Source organism: Elgaria multicarinata, chromosome 9 (genome assembly GCF_023053635.1).
Source record: "Elgaria multicarinata webbii isolate HBS135686 ecotype San Diego chromosome 9, rElgMul1.1.pri, whole genome shotgun sequence".
Lineage (NCBI taxonomy): Eukaryota > Metazoa > Chordata > Lepidosauria > Squamata > Anguidae > Elgaria > Elgaria multicarinata.
The window spans coordinates 18842051-18858767 of NC_086179.1; the positions used below are offsets into that span (position 1 = coordinate 18842051).

The following is a 16717-nucleotide window of genomic DNA, read 5'->3' on the forward strand; positions in this document are numbered from 1 at the left end:
TCCATAATTGGGGGGCCACTACTGAAAAGGCCCTCTCCCCTGTTGCCATCCTCTGAGCTCTGTTGCCATCCTCTGAGTAGGCACTTGGAGGACCTTAAATGTTGAGCTCAGTGTACAGGTAGCTGGCTGTTGCATTTTGCACAAGCTGCAGCTTCTGAACCGTCTTCAAAGGCTGCCCCATGTAGAGGGCATTGCAGTAATCTAATTTGGAGGTTACCAGAACATGGACAACTGAAGCTAGGTTATCCCTGTCCCTTCTTGGAAAGGCTCCATTGTGTTTAATGAGACAGCACCATCTAGTGGCGGAATTACAGCGCAATGCTGACTTTACACAGTGAGGAGATCCTGCAATATCCCAGCGATAAATTAAATGCTACATTATCCTCTATCTTTTAAAAGCGAGATTACCAGGGAATAGTGTGGGAGACACCGTGGACATTGATGATGTTTTGTAATGGACTCACAAACTTCCATGAGTGGCCAATCACGAGGATGCAATAAATCACTTCTTTAGAGAATCTAATTAAGGGATTACAGCTATAATATGCTGGTATTTTTACCACACCCCTTTTTCCTTTGGTCCTACCTCCCATTTGCTTTCAGCCCTGCCCACAACTGCAATGTTCCTAAGGGGTTTTCCAAAATTGAATCCCCCCTTGGGATGAAATAGATCTGTACCCCTCTTGGTAGCGCACCTGTGTAGCACCCAGCTTCACAAAGCTCCGAAGTGAGAACTATATTGGTTGGAGTGGGGGATAACTTTGCGGCAGAAACATCAGCTCTCGAAATATACATGCCTCCCATCACCTGCGGACGGTCCCTTATCACTGTATCTGTATCATCACTGTATTTGTATTTACCCTGCTCCTGAATGGATCCCATTAATTTAAATTGTGTACTGGAGAATTCCCTGGTGGATTGTATTTTTGCCTGGTTGTAAGGCCCAGTTCCTCTGCAGTTGAGAACAGAGTAGGGTGACATGAAAGTGGTTTGAATCCAACAAGATCAGGTCTCCTGGTTATTCAAACCAACGAACAAGCCTGACCTGGAAGCTTTTATAGGAGTCACTGAAGATCATCTGACCTATTGGTGCAAGGAGACCCTCTTGGCTGGCTCTCCCTAAAGTTCTCTCTTTTGGCTAGAGTAGGTTGATGACCCATCAGCTGAAGCCCTGCAGACCCACGCTTGAATCCTGACACTGGCTTCCCACATAATGTGGACTTGTCTGAAAAGTTTACAAATGCAAGGAAAGAAAGACAGACGACAATGTGGTGCACAGAGAGGAGCAAGCTCTTAAATTTCCTCGCTATCAAGTAACGACTCGCAAGAGTCAGTTGCCACTTCCTCGTAGTCCTTCTCCAGCGCAGACAGGTCCTCTCGAGCTTCTACGAATTCCCCTTCTTCCATCCCTTCGCCGACGTACCAATGCACAAAGGCTCTCTTGGCAAACATCAGGTCGAACTTGTGGTTTAGTCTTGCCCAGGCGTCAGCAATGGCAGTGGTATTGCTAAGCATGCACACGGCACGCTGAACCTGGGCCAGGTCTCCTCCAGGGGTTACAGTAGGGGGCTGGTAATTGATGCCAACCTAGTTGGATTAGAAGGAAAAGAAAAGCAAACAACAACAAAATAGTACCACCAGGTGAAAATTGACCTTTAGAGACAGAAAAAGACTAAGGGTAGGGTGACCATATGGAAAGGAGAACTGGGCTCCTGTATCTTTAACTGTTGTATAGGAAAGGGGATTTCAGCAGGTGTAATTTGTATGCATGCAGCACCCGGTGAAATTCCCTTTTCATCACAATGGTTAAAGCTGCAGGAGCCCTGCCCTCCTTTGGATCTGGCCACTCAGCTATACTAGAGCTATACTAGAGTGACCAGATACAAAAAAGGGCACGGCTCCTGCAGCTTTAACTGTTGTGATGAAGAGGGAATTTCACCAGGTGCTGCATGCATACAAATGACACCTGCTGAAATTCCCTTTCCTACAGGAGCCCTGTACTCCTTTTCATACGGTCACCCTAACTAAGGGTGCAATCCTACCTCCACTATGAGCAGGCCTTTTCTAAAGCGCATGCATCTTTATTGCCCATTAAAGAACAGGCCATCTCAAAACACTGCATTGCAACAGAGAATAGTATAAATCCCTCCCACCCCATCTACTATGAAGCACTGGCAGATTATATCATTGTTCCTACTAGCCAAAAAATCCCAGGGCTTCCACCCTGTGAGCCTTAGTTCCACTATACCACTCTGTTAGGGAGTAATCAACTAAGTCACTCAGGAAAGGTTTGGACTCAGGACTTTGTTTTTTTAGAACTGAATATTGAAGATGGACCTCCAATTAAGCATCTGCTTTTCTGGCATGGTAGATTCTAATTTGATACAGAAAAGGATCAACTAACAACAATTAACGCTCTCTCTCTCTCTCTCTCTCTCTCTCTCTCTCTCTCTCTCTAATTTTACCCTATTTCTTCTATTCTAAGACACACTTTTTTCCCCATATAAACATCTCTAAAAATGGTGTGCGTCTTAGAATCGCGGGTGTGTCTTAGGGTTTGTTTTTTTCTGTTGGTGGTACTGAAATTAGTGTGCGTCTTACAATCGATGGCGTCTTACAATCGAAGAAATACGGGTAATTGTATTATAAATGTATGTGTGTGACTGTATTTGATATAATTACTTGGGGATTATATCAAATATAGTTTTGGGGATTGGGAAGGAGGGATTGATGTACTTGGGAAATGTCTTATACACAATAAAAAAATTAAAAAGAAAAGAAACAGAAGGCAAGAGAGATATGTAGTATCAGCCCCTGTATTTGGTAAGTAAACTCGTTGATTGAACCCGGGACCCTCTGTATACATGTGTCTACCATTGTGTCAGATTGGGCCCAGGACTCTGTAGAGGCCTTGGGAGAAGATTCAGAGTCAGATGAAAAACAGTGAGAAGGGTTTGGGCAGGAGCCCGAGCCTCAAGGAGAGAGAGACAGGGAAGAATCTTCCCAGGTACAGAGAGTTGGATCAAAGCCCAACCATAATCTCTCCCTCTGTGGGGACACAGCAATTTATCGAGGGGAGGGGAGAGTCACAGACACAAGGATCAGATGTCGGGTCAAGAGGGAGGAGCAGTGTAGGGAAGTAAGGAGTTCTACAAGGTTGGCCCATTACAGAAAGTCTCTGGAGGAAGACCCTCCCTGAAAGATAGGGGGGACTGAAAAAGCCTTTCAGATTCTGTGCTGCATTGAGCAGGGGGTCGGATTCGATGGCCTTTTAGGTAGGGTGACCAACAGACAGGATTTCCCCGGATTTGGCCTGGTTTTTGTTCTTTCCATGGTGTCAGGGGGGATTTTCTATAATTTTCAATAATGTCCTGGAATGACACAACTTCTTCTTTAAGGCTGCAATTAGCATGGCAGGAGGGAATGACATGCTTTCTTGAGGCACATCATTCCCCCACCCTGAGCTCCAATTGAGGTCTTAAAGGGGAAAGTGGGTCATTCGTGGACATTATAGAAAAGGCCCCAATTGGAGTGGATGGTGGTGGTGCAGAATGAAATCCTTTCCCCTCCTCCACTCCAATCGGGTTCTTTAAGGTGGCGGGGGAATAACGTACTTTCTGCAGGACTCAGAAAGCTGCTTCCCCACACACACACTAGGTGTCCTCTTTTTTGGTTTCCCAAATATGGTCACCCTATTTTAGGCCCCTTCCAACTATGATTCTATGACTAGTTCCAGATTTGCAACAACTTTCTCTCAAAGGGTTCTTTAGGTAAGCTATTCAGTGTTGTGCCAGCTCAATAAGGCAACTTAGCATTAAGTTGCCACAAGATGACCAGGTCTGTAACCTGAATCACTGTTAGACTGATTGATGATCATAATAAAGCTTTTTACATGCAGATCAACAGGCCAGGAGGGCTCAAGACTTGACACTGTGTTCCCACCCCTGTGTGCAAGGGTTCCTTGAGGCCTTTTAATTTTATCTGTCATTTACTTAATGGAATTTATGAATTGTTTATATTAAAATAAATTTCTAAACAATGTACAAAAATACAGAATGTCATAATTAAATACTATATATTATTAGTGTATATTGAATGGCAAGATTACCTTCCTGGGAATGCTTATGGGGAAAAGTACGTTTTTAGGAGACTCTGAAAACCTAGATGGGTTGGTGGCTGTCTAATCTGTAGTGGTAGGGAGTTCCAGAGAGTGGGTGCTATGATATGAAAGGGCTTATTCCTAACCGTCCAAAATCTGGGCACCTCTAGGAGGGTATCTCTGATGAGTGCAGCAACTGAACAAGTTGGTAGTGGAACAGGCAATCCCTTAAGTATTCTGCTCCTGAATTCTTTAGGGCTTTGTAAAAGAGTATCTAAACTTGGCCTAAACTTCAACTTCAACTTGGCCTGGTAGCATATAGGCAGGCAATAGAATTCCCTCAACACATGCTGGCAATATGCCACTGCTGTTACCAACCTGGCTGTGGCATTCTGCACCAACAGTTTTGAGGCTTTTGCGCCTGCACCATAGCGGGTCATTAAATCAGCTATTAAGCTTGGAGCAGATGACAGTGCAAAGGCAGAAGAGGAGGCTTAAGGCATTCTACCATTGTAAGGGGAAGCCACAACAGTTCTGCTTTCTCTTCACTTCTCACTACAGCCTTGTGGGGAAGCCAAAAACAGCCTCAAGGCCTGTTGGTGGGGGAAACTGAAGGTATGACCCTTCTTCCGATATGAATATAAATATTGCTAAGAAGAAATAATTATGATGTGGCTTTGGGCCTTTCGGGAATAGGGCATGGGGCTGGCAATTGTGACTATTTTAGCCCATAGTAGCTCTGAGTTTTTCAGACTGTTCAGCCCATGCTGGGCTAATGCAAGATTCTTCCAGCCTGGGCTAAAAAGCCACCTGGGATTTCTTAGCCCACAGAGGTGCATGCCAAAAAAGAAAAGAATTCAGCCAATAGCAGCACATGACCACCTTACCTGAAGCTGAAGGAAAACAACTGTTGCCAGGTGGGTTTTTTTAAAACAGACCCATGGAAGGGGCAATAAACATTATAACATTTTATTTATTTATTTTAAAGAATGAAGCAAGTTGGAAATGTATGTCTAACCTGTAAAGCAGACGTGAGGAAGCCCCAGCATGCAAACAGGATTTGGCCTGTGAGGCCTCCACAGAAACCCCCGCGACTACCATAAATTGAGCAGTGAACCTTTTGCCTTTGCTGTTGGGTCCCATGAGTGGTCTCTGGGCTCCAACAGCAGTGGGGCAGTGAATCCACTTTGAGTTTCAGTCAGAACCAGTCAGAATTCTAAAAGGGCTATCCAAGGTTCCACCCCCACCCCCCAAAATTGGTTCAGCACCTTGGATAGCTCCTTTAGAGTTCTGACTGAAACCTGGAGCGGATTCACCACCCCAGTCACACTGGAGCCACAAGCCTCCACTCAGTGCCACCCACTGCTGACACATAGTGCCTGACATGCTTGGCCAAAGCCAATGTGGCCCTCAGGCTGGAATTTTTTTTCTTTTTATACTGTGCAATACCTGAGGCTCTCTCAGAAGTTCACAATTAAAACCCTAAAATTCAGCAAGTCAGAACATAATATAACGCTTTGAAAGCTAATATAGCATATAAAACCAAAAAAAGTTACAGGGAAAGCCTGTGTGAAAAGGTATGTTTTCGGGAGGTGTTTAAAGGATGTTACATTTTCCACCTCCTGAACCGCACAAAGGAGGGTTCTCCAGGGGGTGGGTGCTACTTCAGAGAAGGCCCCGCCGTCATGGTTCTTCATGGCGACATTCCGTTCGTTTCAGAATGACCAGCAAGAGCTCCTCTAAAGATAATAAATGTCATCTGGGTGTATATCAGGGAAGGCAGTCTGCTAGGTATCCTGGTCCCAAGTTGTTTAGGGCTTTATAGGATAATAATATTACCTTGTACGTGGCTCGGTAGCTAACAGGCAGCCAGGGCAGTTCTTTTAACAGGTTTTATGTGAGCATAGCTAGGTGTCTCCATGAGCACCCAAGCGGCTCGGTTCTGCACTAGCTGCAGCTTCTGAACCACACACATGGATAGCTCCATATAGAGTGCATTGCAGTAGTCTAATCATGAGGTCACCAGTGCATGGATGACTGTGGGTAGGCTCTCCCTATCCAGGGACGGGTGTAGTTGGCATACCAGCCAAAGTTCCCCACCTCCACTGTAAAGGATTGACTCACTAGTTGCTGTTGGGTAATTTTACACTCTGGACATAATGGTTTTACAAGAGTATGCTCTTTAGATGGTCATGTATATTACTTTACTGCCTTCAAAATGTGTTGAGCTACACCTGGATTAGCTTCTAACTGTAGACTGCAGCATGCACACATGCATGCATAGCAACATTGAATAAATAAGGATTATTTAAACCACGAGTGAGGAATCTTTGCCCACCAGATTTCAACTCCCAAAAACCCTAGCTAATATGGCAAATGGTGCAGGATTCTGGGAGTTGTGGTTCAACAACATCTGGCAGGCCAAACGTCTGGTTCCGTACCCCTGCTTAAACTCTTATTACACTGGGACTATGCCTTCATGGCAATGTCCCTTTAAGACACAAGAACATATTTTTGTTATCCTTCCTCACCTTGAAGCCTGTTGGACACCAGTCCACAAACTGGATTGCTCTCTTGGTCTTGATGGCAGCGATCGCTACATTGACGTCTTTGGGCACCACATCTCCACGGTATAGCATGCAGCAGGCCATGTACTTGCCATGGTGGGGGTCACATTTCACCATCTGGTTGTTGGGCTCAAAGCAGGAGCTGGTGATCTCGGCCACGGAGAGCTGCTCATGGTAGGCCCTCTCGGAGGAGATGATGGGTGCGTAGGTCACCAGGGGGAAGTGGATGCGAGGGTAGGGCACCAGGTTGGTCTGGAATTCGGTCAGGTCCATGTTGAGGGCACCATCAAAGCGCAGGGAAGCGGTGATGGAAGAGACAATCTGGCTGATGAGGCGGTTCAGGTTGGTGTAGGTGGGACGCTCGATGTCCAAGTTCCGCCGGCAGATGTCATAGATGGCCTCGTTGTCCACCATGAAGGCGCAGTCAGAATGCTCCAAGGTGGTGTGAGTGGTCAGGATAGAGTTGTAGGGCTCCACCACTGCCGTAGACACCTGGGGGGCTGGATAGATGGCAAACTCCAGTTTGGACTTCTTTCCATAGTCCACGGACAGGCGTTCCATCAGTAAGGAGGTGAAGCCAGAGCCGGTGCCTCCACCAAAGCTGTGGAAAATCAGGAATCCTTGTAGCCCTGCACAGGTGTCAGCCTAAACAGAGAACCGTAACTTAGATGCTTGCTTTCCACGTGCAAGTAATGTGTGTACGTGTATACATGGGGGAACCTTCAAACATAAGATTCCCAACCTGCACTCTCAAATGGTAGAGTTCAGTACAAAGTGTTACTTCGGCCTGTTTCAAGAGACCCAGAGCGATTGGAATTCAGGAACAGACACTTTAGAAAAAAATGTTTCCTTTCTTTTTCCCCATACATTTGCCAATGTCGTTTTGAGAACCATGTCTTACCTAATTTCCGGCCCATCAAACTAGTGGCGGCAAACTTGACATTTGGTACACCTTCCCACTGAGCTACACTTCCCTTCAAATGAGAATTCAGGATTTGCACGGGGTAGGACTGTGCAAAAACGATCAACGCCCCGCCTTAAAACCAGTGTGGGGTGGAAGAGACAGGATGCACACCTGCTGGCTGTTTTAATATCCTGCCCCAAATCCTGCCCCCACCCTAAAGCTGCTAATAACCCCTTGAAGAGATGTTCCCAGATATGCTTCCAAGGTAATAGCAGCTTTGGAGGGGGTAGGGTTGCTAGGACTTCAGAATGGGAGGAAAGGCATTCTCCCGACATGCCCTGGCCCCAATCCGGATCGAAGGGCCCAGCAGCAGCTATTCACACTTTTGTTCAAGTGTTGTGAACCAAAGCCCAGGGAGCTTCGGCTATTGGGCAGTATAAAAATGCAATCAATCAATCAATCAATCAATCAATCAATCAATCAATAAATAAATAAATGTATTTAATATCACATGAAGTTCAAGGGATTTCAACCTAGCTCCCCCAAACAAAGTGACATATTTCAGCCTTCCTCAACCTAGTGTCCGCCAGATGTTTTGTACTACCACTCCCATAATCCCTGACCATTGGCTACACCAGTGGAGGCTGGTGGCTCCAATGTCAGTTGGGCAGTGAGGAATCCAAGGTGCACTGGCTGAGGCTGATGAGAGTTGAAGCCCAAAACATCTGAAGAGCAGCAAGCTGGGAAAAGATGAATTATATCCTCTGCCACTTGTCCCAATGTGAGCAAAACAGGAAACTCTGACCACTGCATTTGCCTATGGCACAGATGCTGTGTTTTCCCACCCGAAACATGTGATTTCCCCCCATTAATTGACCCATACCAGTTTCCGAATGCGATCCAATACAATCTCAATCATGTCTTTCCCAGTGGTGTAGTGACCACGGGCGTAGTTATTAGCTGCATCTTCCTTGCCAGTGATTAACTGTTCTGGATGGAAAAGCTGGCGGTATGTGCCAGACCGCACTTCATCTGTAAAAAATTAAAAGAAAAGTAAGGTCTGGAGAACTACAAAAAGGGTTAAACCTGAATGTATGGGTGGCCAGCTTCAGGGAGCCAGTCTAGTTAGCAAACCATGGTCTAGGAGCCAAAGGAGTATTTGAACCTAGTTGGCAGATGGTAGATCAGAATTTACTGGTAGATCTCTGGGTGATTTGAAGTAGATTGGTAAGGGTTTTGAAGCTGAAGACTAACTATAAATTCTTCATACAGCGCAGGTTAAATTATGAAATTCACTACCACAACACATAACGATGGGCACCAATTTGGAGGGCTGCAAAAGGGGATGAGAGAAATTCCTGGAGAAGACAATCAATGGCTACTAGTCCTGATGGCTGTATGCTATCTCCACTATCAGAGGCAGTAGGCCTATGCACAACAGTTGCTGGGGAACATAGGCAGGAGGGAGCTGTTGCACTCATGTCCGCTTGTGGTTTTCCTGTGGGCAGCTGGTTGGCTACCATGTGAACAGAGTGCTAGACTAGATGGACCCTTGGTCTGATCCAGCAGGGCTCTTCTTATGTTCTTATGTCTCCAACGTGGAGACCATGGCACCCACTAAGTTCCCTGTTCAGTCCCGCCTGGTTTTTATTTTATTTCTTCTTAAGATTTTTTTATTATTAAAAAAAAAAAGGCTGTCTTGCTCCAAAGAAAAGTGATGCCCTCTGGTGCCATCTTTATTTGATGTTTAAAAGAGTGGTTTTGTGTTTTAGAGCAAGGGTGGAAGAATGTAGATCTGGATCTACTGGCAGATCTCTGGACAATTTGCTCTCGATCACAACTTTTTTGTTTTGTTTTGTTTTGTTTTACTCCCAGGTGTCCATAACAATAGCCACAATTAAAAGGTTCCATGCACTAATTAAATTTGATTGCTGAAAAGGAATGTGTGGGAGAAAACCAGGAGTGGATTTTTGTGTGAAAGGATTTGTGAGCTTGGTTCTGGTACTGATCACAAATTACTGGGCTGAGCATGTGCTCAAAGGCATCCTGTTTGTTCATTCTTAGCACATATCTGCCTGCCCAAGTCACTGTTTTACACCACCAGGCTCTTATTGGGGGATTTAGTGAACAAACAAAGTAGATCCTACACACCTGTAGTCTGCCCACCCTTGCACTATGGCATTACATATAAAACCATAGAGAGATGTAACTTTAGAAATGTTTGATAGCTCAATTCCTCGTACCATTTGATAACAACTTTGGTTTTCTTACAAGTGAAGGTGCAGGCAAAATTCTTATCTAAACTTTGTGATTAAACAAATTAATGAAGGCAATTTAGAGCTCCTGCCGTTTTTCCTTTTAGGGTAGTAAAACCAGATAACCCTTCACAAAGGTTTCCCCATGTGATCTCACATCATAACAACTATTACGTTTTTCTTTTAAATGTGTGCACCTTTTCTATTTTAGATTGTCATTCCTCCATGTAATCCAAAGGTCCATATTACTCTACTCACCATCTGGCATGCTGTAAAGGAGGCTGGTGTGGGGTCCTCAATTCATGTCCCATCATGAGAGGGGTTGGAGGATACATTTTCATTAAATGGACTGGGGTCCCCCAACCTGGTACCCTCCAGATGTCTTGGACTGCAAACTTGCACTATCCAGATGCTTCTGAGTACAGTTCCCATTAGCCTCAGTCATCATGTCCAAAGGTCAGGCATCCTGGGGGTTGTCTTCACGGCACCAGGTTGGTGCCACCTCTCGTCTCAACTCCACACTTCCCCTCTCTTGGCATCAGGTAATCTCGACACCAGAAGATGGAGCGTGAGTTTCTGGGCCGCCATCCAGATCCTGGAGCTGCCCCCGCCCTCTTCCTGGTGGAAGGCGACCAATCTCTGGTCACCTTCCCCCAGGCTCTGCCCCTGGGTTGGCCCCGGATTGGCTACGGAGCAACATTACACAGTGCAAGCACCATGTTGACATTGCTCCCTTTGAAAAAGTCGGGGTAAATCCCTAATTTTTTAAAAATGCAGCAGCACAGGGAAGCCCTGCGGTGGCTGGGAACCTGCGCCTGCGTCATCTAGCCGACGGGGAGTAGTTTCAGAGCAACTGCGGGGCTTTCCCCATGTGTAGACACCCCCCTGTTCTAGGTAGGTATGCCACCATTCCCCACCACCACCACCACAACTGCACAAGAGGCAGCCATTCAGCAAATGTTGCTTGCTTAGCCATAGGAACATAGGAAGCTGCCTTATACTGAGTCAGACAGACCCTTGATCTATCTACCCCAGTACTGTCAACACTGACTGGCAGAAGCTCACCAGGCCAGTGATTGAACCTGGGACCTTGTGTATGCAAAGCATGTGCCCTGCCATTGAGCCACAGCGCAGCCCAAGCACCAGGAAAAACATTACCTGTTCATCTACTAACTGCCAACGGTCCTGACATGAAAAAGAAAAAGGTCGCAAGCCTACCATGTTTTCTGGCCAGTCAAGGCACACACTGAAACTGGTCAGTGAGGAACCCACCCCTTCCCTGTGATCCTTGTTTCTACAGGAAGCACCACTTCCCACTTTGAAAATCAAAGTTCTCCTAATGCATAGGCCATGCAACAATTTGGAATCTATGCTTTATTGAAAGGTTTTCAGGTTTTTTTATTTATTTATTTACAATAAAAGAATCTTGCCTTAGCTTCTCTCCTCCGCGCCCCTCCACTGGGCATATAACAACACCCTTCTGTTTCCCCTCTCTGTCTTTTTATGTATTTACTTATTAACTAACTATATTCCTATACTGCCCGATAACTGTAGCTCTCTGGGCAGTTCACAAAACAGGTTAACATCAGAAAGTATATTACTATACTAATAAGATGTATCTAAAATGTACAGCAATTAAGTAAAACAGCCATGGAATGAAATGGCAAAAGACAACAGCAATGAAAGCATATAAAACATTCTAACATGTTTTATTTGTTTGTTTTTTAACAGAAGGACTTAAAAACCTTCACCTGGAACCAAAAAGATGACAATATAAGCACCTGGCAGACCTCTCTGGGAGGTGCATCCCATACCTGGGCTGCTACCAGCGAAAGCCACCCACCTCAAGGGAGAAAGAGCTAGAGAGAAAGCATGGCCATAGATCACAACCTCTGGTGGTAGCAGGACACTAACAAGGGCACCTTCAGATGATCTGAGTGAATGGACCAGTAGAAGTACAGTATTCTGTGTCTAGGCCTTAAACCATACAGTGCTTTAAAGGAGAAAAGTAGCACCTTGAATGAGGCCTGGAAATGAACGATAAATCAATGTTATTGGCATGGCAGTGTCCAGGTTTTTGGGTTTTTTTTTTGTTTTTTGTTTTGTTTTGTTTTTTTTTTTGTTTTAGTGTGCAGTTGGACACGAAATGTGCAGTTGGGAAAAAATCTGCAGTTGGAAATCTGATAATGTGCAGCTGAAAAAGTGGTGAAAGAAATAAGACACGTGTTATGTTGTGAAGGTTTGAGGCCTACACAGGCTTGGGTTTGGTTTAAGCCGGAAGGCCCAAAAATCTCCTGATGGGAGGGGGCACTCCTGAGTTTCATTTCCCCCCTAAAGGAGTTAAGTTTCATTTCCCCAGTTTTAGGTTACCTGATTGTTTGGTTTCAGTTCTGGGGGAGGATATAAAAAGGGGTGGAGTTAACGGTACAGGAGAGAGAGGAAGAACTAGGGGGGATCTACACTACTGCTTTAAAGCACTTTATAACAGTTTTGACAACTGTTGGGGCCCAGGACACACTGCATATACAGGTTTCAAAACATTTTCAAAGCACTTTAAAGTGCTTTAAAAGCAGTAGTGTAGATCCCCCCTAGAGAGAGAGCTGCAGAGAGAGCCTCTGAAGAACAACAGCCAGGAGAAGGCTGAAAGGGACTCTAGGCCAAAGCCTACAGGTGAAAGAGTAGCTAGGCTAGAAGAAACTGCATTTTTATTTCTTTTATGCCTTTTAAAGCCTTACAGCTCTGTTTGAGTAAATGCCTTAAGTTTATCTGTCTTTGCCTTATGTCATATAATCTAGTAAATATTAAAGTTAAAACCTGGTGTTCAGGTTCATCTAGTTAAAACCTGGTGTTCAGAAGTGTCATTTACACTACCCCTAAAGCCTAACCCCACATTACTAAGAGAAGGTAAAAACTTGGTATCAGATGAGAAGCGCTCTTAAAGAGGCAAAACATCTTTAAGGAGCAGATCAAGGGGTCCAGGTAAAGGAGGAACCTTGACATATGTGTATGTGTTTATTAAGAACTTAACAATAGACAAAGTCAGGGATGGCATATAACACAAATTATATAAGGATGCAGGTGAAAGAGCCCTTGATGGTGTGACTGATGTTGTTGGGTCCTGTGACAGTGTTGCCTGAATAGATGTGGGGATAGAGTTGGCACTTGTGTCTATTGCATGGTCTGGTCCCTCTGTCTGAGTCTCTGTCCTGTGTACTATTGCTGGTTGGCGTCTGCATCAGGTTGGGAGGTTGTCTGTAGGCCAGGACTGGTCTGCCTCCCAAGGCTTGTGTGAGAGAAGTGTCTGTGCTGATGATGGGTTGGAGTTCACTGATGATCGTTGCAGTAGTTTCAATTGGGGGCTGTAGGTGACAACTAGTGGTGTACTTCTCTTGGTCTGCCGTCCTTCCTGGGTATTCGTATGGCCCTGTCAAACTGTCTTTAAGTGGTGCTGCTAGTGTTGGTGATAACCCAGTTGTGAAAAAGAAATGTGTTTCGCTTGGGTGGGGGCAGTGTGTGTGTGTCTGACAGGGCATTTGTGGAAAATTTGCTTTAAAAAAACCCTGCCAGTGTTGCTCCATTTTACCTCAGTTAGTGAATGAAACCAAGAAGTGTAATGGAAGCAGAAGTAAGAGGAATGTAGTTACTAATCTGTAGATTCCCGAGACTCAACGCTACGGTGCAGAAGAGCAATGTCTCTTCCGTATTCATGCCTTAGCTATTGACTCACCAACTACAGTTTCCTCCAGATCCACCATGATGGCCCGTGGCACGTGTTTCCCAGTGCCTGTCTCTCTGAAGAAGGTTGCAAAGGAGTTATCGTTGTAGACCTTGGTATTTTCCACAAAGGTGCCATCTGGCTGGATTCCGTGCTCCAGACAGAAGAGTTCCCAGCATGCATTGCCAATCTGAACTCCAGCCTGGCCAACGTGAATAGCGATGCATTCACGCTATAGAACAAAGAGTAGGGTAAAGTCAGAAGACACATATTATTTGGTGCCTGTTGGACGGTTGCATTAATTCCTGCACCGTCTAAATATTTTGCTATGCCTCTGCATCCCACTTCCGATCAGTGACATGTTTCAAGGGCTCCAGTGCTTAAGCAGGATTTAGCTTCCTTAAAAATAAGTCAGTGAAGAAGGCATTTTATAAAGAGGGGATTTCACCAGGTGCTGCATGCATACCAATGGAAAAGGAAAGGAACCTCTCGTACAAGCACTTGAGTTATTGCTGACTCCTAGAGGGACGCCTGCTTTTGTTGATGTTTTCTTGGCAGACTTTGTAGCAGGGTGGTTTGCCATTGCCTTCCCCAGTCGCAGTTACCTTTCCTGGGTACTCACATTTTACCAACCTCAGAAGGATGGAAGGCTGAGTCGACCTGAGCTGGCTGCCTGAGAATCAGCTTCCGCTGGGATCGAACTCAGGCCATGGGGAGAGTTTCAGCTGCAGTAACTGTTGCTTACCACTCTGCGCCACGTGAGGCATACCAACTACACCTCCTGAAATTCCCTTTTCTATGCAACTGTTAAAGGTACAGGGGCCTTGTTCTCCTTTCCAGATGGTCACATTATCTATATGAGTCAATCTAGGAGGTTTATTTGGCTGAGCAATGGGGTAAAAATATTATAAATAAATAAATGGCTATATATGCACAGGCTGAACATAAGATGGTGTTCACAGCAGTTAACACTTCCAACAGATTCCAGCTCCCAATCAGATGTCTAGGGAAACCCATAACAAGCCCATAACAAGCCACACTGCATGGTTAACAAGCCACCTTGACTGCATTCAGACAACAAAATAGCCCACCTTGTGGGAAATGTGCTGCATTCAGGCAACACATTAATCTACAGTTCAGCAAACAACTCATGGTTCAAAACCACCCACATTCAACCACTGAGTGTGGGTTAGCGTGTTATGTGAACAGCCCTGAGCAACCACACTGAGGGCGCTTCCAAGCAGAAGGTTTCTAGTGTTTCCAACGAGAAGGCATTGTACAGCTATTCAATCTTTTGTATTTTAATGGTTATCTGTGATAAGAAAAAAAGGGAAGAAGCAGTGGGAAAATATGGGAGGGTTATGACATGACGACAACACTGCCTGGAGCCACAAAAAAACTGTGAATGAAGGAAAGTAATGGGACCATAAAGCTTCTTCTGGAAGCACCTTGTTAACTCTACTTACAGATAACTTAAAGTCAAGAATTAGGAGATGAAAGGGAACTTGAATCTCTCAGCAATCAGAGGCACTAGTTTGTCAGGAACCCCTGAAAGGGTGTATAGCGCACACAAAACAACCAGCGTTGTTGCCTGCCTGCGCATGGTAAGCCAGTTATGCACAGCCACTGTAATGTGCTGGGTTCCACTTTAGCCACATCACCCAGGATATTGCTTTCCGAAGCACTCACAGTTGTACTGCAAAAGCTGAATCCTGCACATGGGCCTGGATGCACATAGCTGACTCACGGCAGACTGGGGGCCAGCCAAGATTGTAGCAACATGAGAACCCAACTCCTTTGCCTACTGAACGCTGTGTCCAGCTGCCTTCCTCTCTCACACACACATATACTGGCCAATGAAAGAGAGCAGCAGAATTTCTCTACTTCCCTCTGTCACAGCAGTCATTTTGCTCCAACAAGCCATGAGTGTATATTTATTTTTCTGGCACACGAACAAGTCGATGGGCATTTATGTTTTTCCCTTCCCTCCCAAAGTTATTAATAAGATTTCGTTCCATTTAAATAACTTTAATTCAAGCATCTTAAAGTGGCTTGTTTATATTTTTGCAGTTTTGTATTCACTTATGACACCATCCAGGGAATGCCTTTATCCCACCCCACCCCACCCCACCCATACCATTTCTGGCATACAAGCTTGGAGTGTATTTATTTCCCCACCCCAAGTTCCCCCCCCCCCCCAACATGTTTTTCTCATGTGTTTCTCGCTCCACAATCCAGGAGGCTTGTGAATAGGGCCTTCTGAGGCTAAATGTAAGGATATCTGGATTCCATTTGTTCTCTGGCCAGTCATGTAGTCGCTGGCTTTTAAAAAAAGCTTTTATTGACATACGATTAATAATACAATATCATTAACATCCAACATTTTATGATCAACAATGCAAACAAATTCAAGCTACGGTCCCATATTTGTCTTTGTTTTAGACGGTGTGGCCAGTTTAGTCCTTATTAGCCTCTGTCTTCCCCTATTTCATTAAACTTTTCCAGAATGACGTTTGAGCTGTCTGAGGTTTATGGTCCACTGTTCCTTTATGAATTTATTTATAAGTGAAAGCCAGATTTCTATGAATTGGTCCTATTTCACAGTTCCTCATACCACTCTTCAAACATCTGGCAGCTGCAGCATTCTGCCTTGTTCTACACCTCCACATTCTATCTATCCTCCATCCATTCTAGACCCTCAAATTGCCTTAACCCTCAAGGATCTCATCTTTCCCCAACCTTGTGCCCTCCAGATGTTTTGGACTACAAGTCCCAGGATTCATGACCCTTGCCTATACTGGCTGGGGCTGATGGGGATATAGTCCAAAACATCTGGAGGGTACCAGGTTGGGGAAAGCTGGCCTAGGCCCACAGCCGAACTGGTAGCAAATGAAATCTTCTTTCTGTGACTCAGCTGCCCTGGAACCTGGGCTTCTTCCTTGTAGGAGAGAACCTCCCCTTCCCTCCTTACCATGGTGCCGCTAGTGGTGTTCACTCCTCTTCCTGATTTGCCACAGCAGCTGTAGATGTTGATGTTCTCAGTGCTGTCTTGCTTCTAAGTAGCCCAAGTCATGCATGCCATGCCTAGGGAGTGCCCTTGAGCATCACAGTGCAGGGGAAGGTGGTCATAATCACCCCTGGTAACCTCCCCTCCCCTCCCCTCCTCTTGTCCCTTTA

The 16717-nt window shown here is 45.3% G+C and overlaps 1 pseudogene; it reads right to left on the reverse strand.

The window, feature by feature from the left end:
• Window positions 1–1293: 1293 nt before the first annotated feature.
• Window positions 1294–13784, reverse strand: LOC134403978 (tubulin alpha-4 chain-like; annotated as a pseudogene).
• Between the last annotated feature and the right edge of the window lie 2933 nt (window positions 13785–16717).